Here is a 14,802-nt window from a genome sequence, read left to right as displayed (position 1 = left end):
GTAAAATACAACATTAATGTGTAAAATAAAGAATTAAAATAAAAAATATTGCTATACTCACCTCTCCGACGCAGCCTGGACCTCACCGAGGGAACCGGCAGCGTTGTTTGCTTAAAATGCGCGCGTTTCCTGCGTCCCGCGACATCACGGCTTCTGATTGGTCGCGTGCCGCCCATGTGGCCGCGTCGCGACCAATCACAGCAAGCCGTGACGTAATTTTCAGGTCCTCAATGCCTAATTCTAGGCATTCAGGATTTTAAAATTACGTTCCAGCTTGTGATTGGTCGCGTCGCGGTCACATGGGCGACGCGACCAATCACAAGCCGTGACGTCACGGGAGGCAGGACACGCGCGCATTTTAAAATTACGTCACGGCTTGTGATTGGTTGCGTGCCGCCCATGTTGCCGCGACGCGACCAATCACAGCAAGCCGTGACGTAATTTCAGGTCCTGAATGCAGAAATAGGCACTCAGGACCTGAAATTATGTCACGGCTTGCTGTGATTGGTCGCGTCGCGGCCACATGGGCGGCACGCAACCAATCACAAGCCGTGACGTAATTTTAAAATGCGCGCGTGTCCTGCCTCCCGTGACGTCACGGCTTGTGATTGGTCGCGTCGCCCATGTGACCGCGACGCGAGCAATCACAAGCCGGAACGTAATTTTAAAATCCTGAATGCCTAGAATTAGGCTTCCAGGACCTCAAAATTACGTCACGGCTTGCTGTGATTGGTCGCGTCGCGGCCACATGGGCGGCACGCGACCAATCAGAAGCTGTGACGTCACGGAAGGAAGGAAACGCGCGCATTTTAAGCACAGAACGCTGCCGGTTCCCTCGGTGAGGTCCAGGCTGCGTCGGAGAGGTGAGTATAGCAATATTTTTTATTTTAATTCTTTATTTTACACATTAATATGGTTCCCAGGGCCTGAAGGAGAGTTTCCTCTCCTTCAGACCCTGGGAACCATCAGGAATACCGTCCGATACATGAGTCCCATTGACTTGAATTGGTATCGGGTATCGGTATCGGATTAGATCCGATACTTTGCCGGTATCGGCCGATACTTTCCGATACCGATACTTTCAAGTATCGGACGGTATCGCTCAACACTAGTCTTTGCACATTTTTTTTAATCAAAAACAGCGTTGTCATTTGCTAAGGTGCCTATTATATACACTATATAGGGTGCACCCCTGAAATTGTAAACTTGTAAACCAGTTTTATGGGTTGGGGTGCACTCAAAAGTATCCGTATTGTAGACATGAGGCATAGCTAGGTGTCCAGCACAAGTTTCATATCAACATTTCACAATGATTACCTTAAAGCTGATTAATTTTATTCACAGCAAAACCTTTTTTTCAGTATGTTAACTTACTGGTTAATTGGTATTAGGACAGCAGCAGATGCACCTCCATGACTTCAGTATCATAGTGCCAGGATCCTCTCTATAGCCTGGCAACTGGTGTTGAGAATGGAAGGTCTCTGCTCCACTCATAGTCCCACATGACATCTCCTGCTGCTGAACAACTGGCACATAACCTCCCTCGGTTCACGAAACAGATTTCTCCAAATATGTGAAAAACATATTTTTCTGATTAGACTTTGATCAGAGTTTGACCAGAGTGGCAACAGTTTTTCTCGTACATAGAGAGAAAAAAGTTCCTTCATTTTGTCCTTTCTGTCAGTCAATGAAAGTGGAATGCGCTCGGATATCATCTGAGTGCGGTCTAATTTTTTTCATGGACATTGCATTGCACGGCCTTGCATTGCCGATTTTGATCTAACCCCTAGGATCAAAATCAGACATGTCTCCGATTTTGTACTGCAGAACACTAGGTCCAAGGAAAAAATTGCACATGTTCACATAAGTAAATATCATATATACTGGTATGTGTGCTATCTGTGAAAACCATGGATAGCACTTGTACGAAAAAATCGGTCATGAGCCCTTAGAGTCTGTTTTATCGTGTTACTAACATTTTTGTTTCCTTGACTGAAGACTATAGTTCAGTACTTTTCTCAATATTGTGTAAAATAGTCTAGAAAAAAAAATACTGTATATCCCACAGAGTAAAATGTTTGAGGCACCCTCACTTGTTTTTCAGATACCACCTGCACTTCCTTGTTGGCGGCAGAGAGTCAGCACTTATTTGTATTTACTATATTGTTTTTTCTGTCCACTCATTAAATAATTCCAAATGATTTGCATGACCAATTATCATCATTGTTATATTTGTTTTTATGTCAATAGCTCAGAGGCCTTAGCAGGTGTTCTATCATTTTATTATTTTCTATATTTAGGATTTGCAATGCAGGAGCCACATTTAATCACACCCTTTTTGTTCTGGCACCAAAGTCATAAAAATAGACCAATGAATGCCAATTAAGGATAATTAAATGAGCATAGCAAACATAGATGTTTGAAGTTTTTTTCATGTTGAGTTTTCCCTGTGGGTTGGTGCTGAACATGCACATTTCTCGGAGATCTGTTGGGAAAACGCAGTATGTTGAAATAATTTGATGCTAAGTAGTAAAAAGTACATCAACATTCCGGGCACATCTTGTACATAGGAATATGCAGATCAGCATTGCAACCTGACTCATAAGCACTAGATTTTCAGGAAGGCCTTTGATATCGCAGGTATGTCGTTTATTTTTCTGAAAAAAAGAAAGTGACCGTGTACAGAATTTGCTTCGGCTAGTGATTTTTAATCATCTCTATCTTGTAGCATCAACTTCACAATTCCGAGGTAGTTACCTTCAGCTGAATGTGCCTGAAAGACTGAAACAGCTGTCTTTGTGCTTTCTAATTATATAGATGTACATTTTACTAAGGTTTTGCTGTACAAGCTGTTTAATGTGAACATAATGCTCTAGGGGAATATAGCTTAAAATGGATTGGAGTCTTGTGACTTGGTGCTCATTTGCACACTAGTGCCTAGAATTTTTGCTGGCAGCTATAGAGGTGTGTTATACAGGGAGGCAGGTGCAGGAATCTCCATTGACACATATATCATCCTACTTTCCCATTTTACAGTTCTGGATAGCTTTATTCTTACCCACTATAATTACATGTTCTCAATATCAAGTTTTTTAGTTCTTAGACCAACAGTTAAGGTTTGCTGACTTGTGAAAATGTTTAGACCGTCAATGGCAAAACACAGGAAACGTATTAAATTGCTTCTAATTACAAGGTTTTTTCTCATTAATTTATTTATAAGAGATGGTTCTCTTACCCCTGAGGAAACTCACACGATTACGATGTAGCACATAGCTATGTTTTGCCATTTGATATGCTGCACAGTTAACAAATGGCTGTTTTGAAGCTATCACTTAACATATAAAATGATGTTTCATTGAAATAGTAACAGCACAGAAAACCTAATTTATGTCAGTGATTTTTTTCATGGGCAAATAATGGAGCAATTTTCAACAGTGCTTTGGATCAAATATTTCCCCAGTATGGTCACTGTGTCAGTTATTATCCATTGGCCTAATTCAGACATTCATGACTTTTCTCGTATGTAGAAATGCACATTATTCATAAGTGTTTTGGATTTGTTTCATCAGTATAAGTTTTAGCTATCAGTGTTTCATCAGTGTTTGCTTAGTGTAGTTTTCACTATCAGTGTTTGATCAGTGATTTTTCGCCAAAGAACAATTAAAAACTCCAAAGTTAATCCTATCCATTACAATGTTATTCACAAACAGCACATGAATTCCACATGTATCAAAAAACAAAAATGTCTCCAAGAATTTTTATGGACCACTCAGTATGCAAAAAAGTACAGACGTGTAAAAACCTCAGTAGACTATAATGCAGCTGCAGACATATAGTCAGGGCAGCTGCATCGGGGCCTGGTGTTAGAGGGGGTCCTTGCAGGGCAATTAATAATTAGAGAAATGTGGCTTGCGGTGCCAAGTGGCCCATGGCCAGATTACCCTCATCATAAGTGGCGTACCAGTCAGGGATCGTTCCTGCGGCTTTGCTGCCTACAATGGAAAATGGCAGTGGAGCAGCAGGAACCCATCCTCAGCTTTCTGCCCAGCACTTTCTCTGTAATATAGACGCACGCATCAGCACTTTACAGGTGCCTGTGTCATTTAGAAAGTTCCTGGCAAGAAGACAGATGGAGAGGTGAGTGGTGTGTGAGAGTGTGTGTTTGTGTCAGAATGTTTGTGTGTGAGTGTGTGTGTGAGTGTGTGTGAGAGTGTGTGTGAGAGTGTGTGTGAGTGTGTGTGAGAGTGTGTGAGAGTGTGTGTGAGTGTGTGTGAGAGTGTGTGAGTGTGTGTGAGTGTGTGTGAGAGTGTGTGAGTGTTAGTTTGTGTGTGAGAGTGTGTGAGAGTGTGTATGTGTGAGAGTGTGTGTTTGTGTGAGAATGTTTGTGTGAGTGTGTGTGTGAGTGTGTGTGAGAGTGTGTGTGAGTGTGTGTGTGAGAGTGTGTGTGAGTGTGTGTGAGTGTTAGTTTGTGTGTGAGAGTGTGTGAGAGTGTGTATGTGTGAGAGTATTGTTTTTGTAACAATACAGTGGTGAGCAATAAACTGTGGAGGCGATAGACTGGGGATGCAATACAGTGGAGGGGCAAAACAATGGAGAGGCAATAAACAGGGGGGAGCAATACAATGGGTGGCAATACAGTGAGTACAATAAGCTGAGGGGGGAAATGCGCTGAGGGAGCAATACACTGGGGAAAGAATTATGAGAGGGGGTTGGTTGAGGGTCGGGATGGGAGTAAGGGGTGGAAGACAGACTTCTGGGACTTATAATAAGCAAGTGGAGATGGGAAGAGGATGTTTAATATGGATTTAAAATGAATTGGGTTGTGGGGCCTCCCGAGTCCCTGATAGCATCAAAATGAATTGTGGGATGGGAGAAGATGCTGTCAGGGAGTAAACATCCTCCCCCACCACCAATTCATTATAAGTACCTGATAGTGTCTTCTCCCATGTCATAATTCATAATGACGCTATCAGGGACTTATAATGAATTGGGGGTGTACGCAGGACAGGGACTAAGACTATGTGCATACGTTCAGAATTTGCAGCACAAAATTCTGCTGCAAATCCTAATGTGTTGGCAGGAAAATGCTGCATAAAATATGCGTTTTTGCTGTGCTTTTAAAGGCGTTTTTGTTGCAGATTTTTCTCTACTCATTAGGGCTCATTTCCACATGCGAGTCACACGTCCGTATCTCGCATGTGGAAACCAAGCCCTGGTGCCGGCACTCAGGAGCGGAGCTGTGCAGCTCCATGTGTTCCTATGCGGCCGCACGCTCTGCTCCTGAGTGCCGGCTCCACAGCTTGGTTTCCACATGCGAGATACGGACGTGTGACTCGCATGTGGAAATGAGCCCTTAGAATGGGAGAAATATGCTGCAAAAACTTCAATAGTTGACATTATGCAGATATGAATCTGCTGCAAACCTGCAAGGAAAATATTTGCAGCAGCATGTGCATGAGACTTCAGGATTCTCATTCAGTTTGTGGGTACTGTAAAGCGCTACATAGTTTCTGCAGCAAAAGAGCAACATGTGCATATAGCCTTGAAATTAATTAGGGAGATGTCACAGACACTGATTAATTTGTATTTATTGAGTACCAGACATTTTATTTAATGGGGGACACAGAGCTAGGTTATTACTTTATAATTTTAATGGTGTGCGGCTGATTGTATATAAATGGTGGGGTACATACAGTTGGGGGGAAAATAGTGTTTGCCCCTTCCTGATTTCCTATTCTTTTGCATGTTTGTCACACTTAAATGTTTCAAATCACCACACAATTTTAAATATTAGACCAATATAACACAAGTAAATACAATATGCAGTTTTTAAATAAAGGTCTTTATTATATTGGGAAAAAGAAATCCAAACTTACAGGGAACTGTGTTAAAAAGCGATTGCCTCCTAAACCTGCAGTTTTCTAGCACAAAAACACTTCTAGACAAGGCTTTAAGTTACACTGAGTCCCCTTTTAATCATGGCCACAGTTTCAGCAAACAAGAAAATGGCAACAGAGTACTATTCCATTATCCCTAGCTGGAGTAACATTTTGGGCCCCTGGGATCATTTGGCAACAGCACTGGGGAGGCGTACCAATGCAAAGGAGATGGGACTGCCTGTAGCAAGCCTCGCAGCGGACTGCTAGCTTGATCCAAAATCATTTTACCAGCTTTTTTTTATCAGCAGCTGCTGTAGTGTTCGCTACTAGAGCTGAAATTTGGGAGCTCTGGGGGAAGTGTGAAAACATTCTCTGCAGGTTACATTTTTAATCAGCTTCTGTGAGGGTGCTGTGCCCAATGCTACGTGGGTGAAATTTTTAATCAGCTTCTGTGGGGGTACTGTGCTCCATGTGCTGTTGGTGGAATTTTTAAAAGCTTCTTTGAGGCTACTGTGCCCCATGGTTTGGGGGTCAAATGTTTGTTCAGCTTCTGAAAGGGTACCGTGCCCCATGGTCTATGGGTGAAATTTTTAATTGTAGCTAGTGAAAAAATATTAAACAGCCTACTGTATCCCGCTTTGTAATATAGTGCTGTGGTGAAATAAAACTGTCTGCAGACCTAAGGCACGTTTAAAAAAAATTTGAATTTTTCTTCTGTTGCATAATGTGAAACAGCCTGATGTATCTCGGGTAGTCATTTTGTGGCAGTGAAATGAACTTGTCTGCAGACCTAAGGCACAAAAATGTATAATCTTCATGAGTAAAACTGCTTAGTGCAGCCAAAACACGTTGACTGGGACATGTCAACCATGTAGATTTTTCTTTTGTCTGCACTCAGGAGCATACACAGAAATCATGGGGCCCCATAGCAGAAGTCTGAATGCCCCCCCAAAAAAAATCACCGCCGGGCCCAGCTCACCGTCTTGCGTCTCCACACAGCCTCAGCTCCCCATACTCCGCCTCCAACAGCCGGTAGCTGATCACACATGTGCAACTACTTCCGGGTGGGTCCAGCATACACTGCTCTCTCTGGCTGGAAAGCTATGTCAGCCAGGAGGCGTGGCGTCCTTATGAAAATCTAGCCAGAGAGTTCTGCCAGGAGCAGTGCAGGACTAGAAAGGAGAGAGTTAGGAGGAGCCAGGTGCAGAGTGATGGCGGTGTGCACATTTAACTAAAGGCGCATGGCACAGCAAAGCCCAGGGACGGACACTGACAGCTTGAGGCCCCTGTGCAAGAAATGTGTCTGGGCCCCCTCATTTTATGGTGATAATGCTACGCATATATAAATATATAAGTTCACTGTACTCCGCCCTCTCACAGCACTGCAGTCAGCCCACGGTTCCACAGTTGTAGTCACAGTAAAGATTGTTTCCTCCTACGCATGAGAAAGCTAAGAGGTTGAACTCTACCATCTCTAATTTCTTGGCCACAGAAATGTTGCCTTTCCGCCTGGTGGTTACCGATGGTTTCTGAAAGCTGATGGCTGTCGCAGTCCCCCAGTACCAATTACCCAGTCGCCATAATTTTTCAAGAAAGCTGTGCCTGCGCTACACCAGCATGTAGCAGACAACATCACCTGTTCTTTGATAAAATCTCTGTCTGCAAGGGCACGTTTCACCACAGACACTTGGACAAGTAAGTATGGCCAAGGGCATTCAATATTGCTGACTGGGCACTGGGTGACTCTAGTGCCTGTGGAGACAGGCGCTGCTCTGCAAGTGTTGGAATCCCCAAGGCTTGCAGGCAAAACCGCTACATTTAACACTTTCTCCACTGCTTCCGCCTCCTCTATCTCCTCTAGGGTCTCCACCTGTGCCTCTCAACCTCTGCCTTCATGAGACACGTGTTCCAACAGTGCATAGTGAACCCCCACCACCTCCGTACTGTGCAGTCAGGGCTCAACGCAATCAGGCAGTCTTAAAATTGATATGCCTTGGAGATCGCAGTCATACAGCTGAAGAGTTGTGGACAGCTCTCCAGGCTGAATTTGATCAATGGCTGTCTCTGCTGAACATGCATCTAGGGAAGGCCGTGTCCGATAACAGTGCAAACCTTGTGGTGGCCCTATGGCAAATCAAGCTCACATATGTGCCTTGCATGGCTCACATCCTTAACCTGGTGGTGCAGCATTTTCTCAGCCGTTATACTGGCCTGGGTTACCTATTCCAGAAAGCACATAAGCTGTGTGCTCATTTCCACCATTCACACCCTTCTGCTCATTGACTTGCATCAATGCAGAGGTCTTTATCCATGCCAGTTAATGGGTTGATATGTGATGTGCTGACACAGTGGAATTCCACTCTGCATATGTTGCTGCGACTGTGGCAGCAGCAACGAGCCATGATGCAGTATGTCATGATGCATAGCCTGGGCCAACACAGAACAGATGTGGCACATATCACGTTTACAGAGTGGGCACAGATTAAGGAACTCTGCACAGTTTTGAAATGGCTACTAAGATGGTTAGCGCTGACGACGCCATCACCATCACTATTTCGGTCATTTATATGATAGAGAAGACTTTGAATAGCTTGCGGGAGGAGATAGTGGTCCCAGAAGATGAGGAGGAAGCAGAGGAGGCTGGGGAAGTTATAACATTGTCTCGAATTTCAAGACTGTCATCACATAGGTGAGTGCCAAGGAAGGGAGGAGTATTGCGATTGAGGGGGGCAGGCGATGGTAACAGACAAACTGTTATCGAAGGTGCAAGAACCGAGGAACAAATGGAGGAGGTGGAGGTGATGGGCGAGCAACTGTCAGATGAAGAGGAAAATCCTCTCCTCTCTGTTGTTTGGGGTTGGCGGGAGGGGATGGAGGAAGTGAGCCTCATTGTTACCCAGCCACCAACACAGCATGGGCTCGGACCTCATGGTAGAGCCCGACACATGAGTGCTTTCTTGTGGCATTATCTGCAACATGATCTCCGTATAGTAATGATTAGGAATAATGCTGACTATTGGGTTGCCACTTTATTAGACCCACGTTATAAAACAAATTTTGTCAGAAGATTCCCACCCTAGAAAGGGACCCGCGAATGCTGGAGTATCGAAACACGCTTTCATACAACCTTAAGAGAGCTTTTCCCAAAGACAGCAATGAAGAACAACAGTTCGCTTCGCAGCTGTATAGACTTCCAGCCTCTGACTTTTCAATTCGTCCCTTGACACTTTTTTTTAGACCAACTCATGCACCAGCACAACTGAGTCCAAGTCTTACATGTGGTGATCGAATGGAGATACTCTTGTATCTAGAACTAAATATCAATACCATCAGGGAGGTTTATGGACCCTTTCACATTTTGGTCTTCCAAACTGGAGGAGTGGCAGCCAGCGTTCTCTCAGAACATGTCTTCAGAGCTGCTGGTCGTGTCCTGATGGATAAGCGCATATGGTTGTCCCCTGAAAGTGTTGACCACCTAACTTTCATTATAATGAACAAGTCATGGATCTCCAAAGCACCCCAATCGCAGACAGTACAGACTAGGTGATATTGCATTTTTAGTGTGATGCATTAATGTCACGTAACTGCACTCTGTCATAGCTTTAGTGTCACTTCTGTGGCTGCTGCTGCTGATGATGTTAACACAAACTTGTGGAAATATGAACAGTCATGGTTGGTCTACATCTGCTGAGTTAGCGGTAGTGGAAGACCTGTCTGTCCCAATTATACTATTTCTATTCTCATGAAAGTTATTCCACTTCGGTGGTGTCAGGCCCTCATTTTTCAAAATGTGAACATTCCAAGTTGGGTATCCATTTGCTGGATTGGGTGATTGCTGGATATTTCTTCTGTGGTGAAATTGATGCCACTTTGGTGGTGTCTGCCAATAATTTTTGGAAATGTGAACACTCCTGGTTAGGTCTCCTTCATGGGTGTTGCCTGTACCAGTAGGCCTCTGAGACCATCAGGCCTCCACTACCTGTGTTACTATTCTTAAATTTTCAGAGATATTGCACAACAAATTGTATGGAGCAATTTCTCTTGCTACCCTTATGAAAATGAAAAATTTGGAGCTAAAAAAGATTTACCGTATTTTTCGCTTTGTAAGACGCTCCGGATTATAAGACGCACCCCAAATTTTGAGGAGAAAAATAGGAAACAACTTTTTTTTAATAATTATTGCTTACCAGGGGTTGTGGCTGCAGTGGATCAGGATCCCAGAGTCGTTGCTGGAGGCAGGAGTGGAGCATTGCTGCAGGCTGGGATGAGGGGGTCTGCAGGGGGGCTCCTGTGCTGCAGGGGGGTTCCTGTGCTGCAGGGGGGCTCTTGTGCTGCAGGCTGGGATGAGTGGGTCTGCAGGGGGGCTCCTGTGCTGCAGGCTGGGATGAGGTGGTCTGCAAGGTGGCTTCGGTGCTGCAGGGGGACTCCAGTGCTGCAGGGGGGCTCCGGTGCTCCAGGGCTGTCTCCGGTGCTGCAGGGCTGTCTCCGTTGCTGCGGGGGGCTCTGCCGACATTTTGTGAAAGGCCAGAGCCCCCGGCAGTTTGTCCATGCTTTCCTGTGTGGTGGACTTCGGGAAAATGGCCGCCGGGAGGCGGCGCAAGCGCAGATGGAGATCTTGGGACCAAGATCTCGAGAGATGAGATCTCAGCCCTGAAATTTCATCTCCCGAGATTCTGGCGGCCATTTTCTCGGAGTCAGTCATACAGGAAAGCGTGGACGAACTGCCAGGGGGGCTCTGGTCTTTCACAAAATGTTGCCAGAGCCCCCCGCAGCACCGGAGCCTCCAGCATCACCCGGGGCAGCAGCGGACAACCGCGTCAGCGGTGGCAGGCGGCAGTGGTGGCAGACAACCGCGGCAGCGGACACCCCCTCATCCCAGCCTCTACCGGTAAGCGGTATATCCGCTTTGTAAGACGCACCCCCATTTCCCTCCCAAATTTGCGGGTAATAAAGTGCATCTAACAAAGCGGAAAATACGGTGTCTGGGAAAAATTTGATTTTTTATTTTCATGGTTTAATCTAGACAAGTTCTCTAAGGGGTCGTTTCTAAAATGGTGTCACTTGTGGTGGGGGTTTCCACTGTTTAGGAACATCAGGGGCTCTCCAAACATGAGATGGGTCCGCTAATTATGCCAGCAAATTTTACATTGTGCCCAAACAGTAGATTTCCCTCACATATGGGGTATTGGCATGCCCAGGAGAAATTGCACAACACAATTTATGGTCTATTTTCTCCTGTTACCCTTGTGAAAGTAAAAAAATAGGTGTAAATGAGAATTTTTGTGAAAGAAAAGTAAATGTATTTTTTTCTTCCACATTCCAAAAATTCCTGTGAAGTACCTGAAGGGTTAATAAACTTCTTGAATGTGGTTTTGAGTACCATGATGTGTGCAGTTTTTAGAATGGTGTCATTTTTGCCATTTTCTGTCATATAGGCCCCTCAAAGTCACTTCAAATGTAAGGTGGTCCCTAAAAAAACGGTTTTGCAAATTTTGTTGTAAAAATGAGAAATCGCTGGTCAACTTTTAACACTTATAACTTCCTAACAAAAACAAATTATGTTTCCAAAATTCTGCTGATGTAGACATGTGGGAAATGTTATTTATTAACTATTTAGTGCGATATGTCTCTCTGATTTAAGGGCATAAAAATTAAAAATTTGAAAATTGCGAAATTTTCAAAATTTTTGCCAAATTTCCATTTTTTGCACAAATATACGCAAGTCAAATCAAATAAATGTTATTACTATCACAAAGTACAATATGTCACTGGAAAACAATTGCAAAATCACTGGGATCGGTTGAAGCGTTTCAGAGTTATGACCTCAGGAAAGTGAAAAGAGGCTTCGGGGTGAAGGGGGTTAACATTAAAATAATGTGGAATGTTCTATGCTGAAATTAATAATAATAAGCTTTTAACTGAACACTCAATTCATTTTGTTTATTAATTAGAAATAAATAATAAAAGTTAAGCTCAGTGTCAAGTAAAAGCTGTCCCCTTAACTCCAAAGATAAATGTCATAGAAAATCAGCTATACTTAGCATATTTAGAAGAGGCACATCATTGTTTCCACTGTTACAAAGAAAAACAATGTAGTTGCGCCTGGGAGTAACAATCATGGTCAGAGATGGCGAGACCACAACGGCAACAGGATGTGCATCCATATGAAAAGTATTGCAGAGCAAAAAGCTACTGTCTCCTACCCCATATACTATACATGTCTTATGCCTACCAGAGGCTGGCTACTGCAGGTGACGTTCCAGATGTCACAATGATGTCACTGCATTGCACCGTCTGTGACTGACGAGTAGTGAAGCAGGAAGAAAGAGCAGCTTGTCATGTGAGCAGAATTAGGCAAGTGTGTTCATCTTTTTTCTTTTAATTTCAATGCAAAAAGTGTCACATAGGTGGAGTTTATAATAAATTTGGGCCATTGCAGGGGACATTTTGCTAAATTGGGACAATAGAGAGCAACATTATATTAATGGGGACAAAAGAGGGGGGCATTATATTAGACTGTGCCCAAACAAGGGGACATTATGCTAAATGAGGGCAAAGAGGGAGGCATTATACTAATTAATGGCCAAATAGAGGGACTTTATAATAAATGGGGGCGAAAGCAAGAGGCATTATACTAAATTGGGGCCACAAAGGGTGACAATACGCTAAATGAGTGCCAAGCAGGGGATTATATACTAAATGGGAACCAAAGAAGGAGACATTATTGTAAATGAGGATCCAAGAGTGGACCATTATACCAAAGAGGGGACATTTTACTAAATGTGGGCTAAAACAAAGATATTATAATAAATGGAGGCAAAAGAGGGGGACATTATATTAAATGGATGCCAAAGAGCTAGACATTAAAATAAGTGTGGCCAAAAAGGGAGACAGTATACTAATTAGGGGATAAAAAGTGGGCAATATGCTAAATATATTATACTAAAGAGAAGGACATTATATTCAATGGGGGCCAAAGAGAGGGACAGTATACTAAACTAGGGCCAGGTAGAGGGACATTATACTACATGGGGGTCAAAGAGGAAGACATTATAACAAACTGGGGCCAAAAGAGGACATTTTACTACAACAAATATCAATTCAAGAGTGAACATTCAATATCATATGAACAATGGTGTATGTTTTTTGACCTACTGAAAAAAAAATGTCTGCCCTAATTGAGAATAAATGCTATGTCGTCATAATCATGTATTTGCACCAGCAAATGATGGATATAAACACATAAATTAAAGCTGCAAAGCGCAGCTCCATTCATTGTGTAAGTACAGTTCTGAGGCAAAATCTCTATTCAGTGAAGATTGTCTCTTCAGAGAGGAAGAGAACTAGAACTCTAGTGCCACCTATTGAAAGTAGCAATCAATGTCAACTTTTTAACGAGCCGTGTCACATGACTTAGGATAAGTGCCAAACCAGATCTCAATTTGCAGACACTGTGTTTCGGGGTACAAATTTTCCCATTACTGAGATAGAAGATGGCAAATGCTACAATCAGTAGCGTAGCTACCAGGGGGGCAGAGGGTGCAGCCGCCCCGGGCCCACCACTCACAGGGGCTCACCCGGAGCTACACTACTCTTAATTATATCAGTGTGCACCCACCGATATAGTTAAGCTCCGTGGTAGAGCAGGGAGACACGTTCTCCCTGCACTACCTCGGCAGTGGCTGGAGAAAGGCAGTGAAGCATATGCCTCCCCCCTGTGCTGACACTGTACCTGTATCCAGTATACAGCAGACACACCCACATTGCACGCTCAGTGAACGTGTCTGCTGCAGAGAAGTCAGGACCATGGCGCTAGGCTTTCCCTCCAGAGAGGAGCAGGACAGGGGACACAGTGCTGTTAGTAACATCTCACACTTCTGCCTGTACTGGTCGGAGGTGTCTGCACTGTGCAGGGAGGAGGTGGCGGGACGCTGCTCCTCTCCTGATAAGCCCCGGCTGGATTATTGTGCTCTAACTGCAGACACTGTAGATTTATGGCAGAAGCTTGAACTTTTAAGATTGGGTCACTGTCAGTGCAAATCGCCGGAGCATCACTGGATCTGTAAAAAACTTCAGAGCAGCTGATATAACTCTAATGGTTCCTCAGATTGAGAGACAAGACTGACCAGTAATGTGCAGTGATAGATGTGACCGCGGCTGCAGGACCCCACAGATGAGGATATAGGTCTCTTTCCTATATATATATATATATATATATATACATATATATATATATATATATACATATATAGATATATATATATATATATATATATATATATATATAATGTAATGCAGTCCTATAGCCGGGGTCAGGATCCTATCAGTCCAATGTCTGTATGATCCCATATCAGTAAATCCACGGTTGTAAACACAAAACCCCCATTATAAAACCTTTTATAAAAGAAAAAAGTCTATACAGTATGATAAATAGCCAGACAGAAGAAAAAAGAAACACAAGTAAGTGTGTATAGAAAATCACATATGGGTGCGGGCCCCTGAACATATACTCAGTCTAGACAACAAGACCCCAATAGGTGAGAAGGGAAAAAGAGAGGAGCAGACGAGCCAGGGGGTGTACTTTCTTCTTTAGATTGGTAATATTCTACCTCCCCCTCTTTCTTCTGGTTGCCTTCCTTCCTTTTCACTCTTTGGGGTTTTGTCCAGACAACAGTATTTTTTTAGGGTTACCTGGATACATTCAGGGAGCTATACCCATATGCTGGCCTCTATATGCACCCACTGGCTGCTTCTATTTTCTTCTATTTAGCTTTTTGTAAAGTATATCAGGGCTGTACAAGCAGCAGCCCACAGACAGGGATGGACAGTGAGCAGATTCTAAGGAGTGGGAGCTATTGCAGGTTCCATTATACAGTGTGGGAGCTACTGTGGGGTTCATTATACAGCATGGGAGCTACTGCGG

This window comes from Ranitomeya variabilis, chromosome 1, assembly GCF_051348905.1.
Source record: "Ranitomeya variabilis isolate aRanVar5 chromosome 1, aRanVar5.hap1, whole genome shotgun sequence".
NCBI classification, from domain to species: domain Eukaryota; kingdom Metazoa; phylum Chordata; class Amphibia; order Anura; family Dendrobatidae; genus Ranitomeya; species Ranitomeya variabilis.
The sequence above is the reverse complement of the archived record's forward strand: the minus strand, read 5'-3'. Positions refer to the sequence as shown.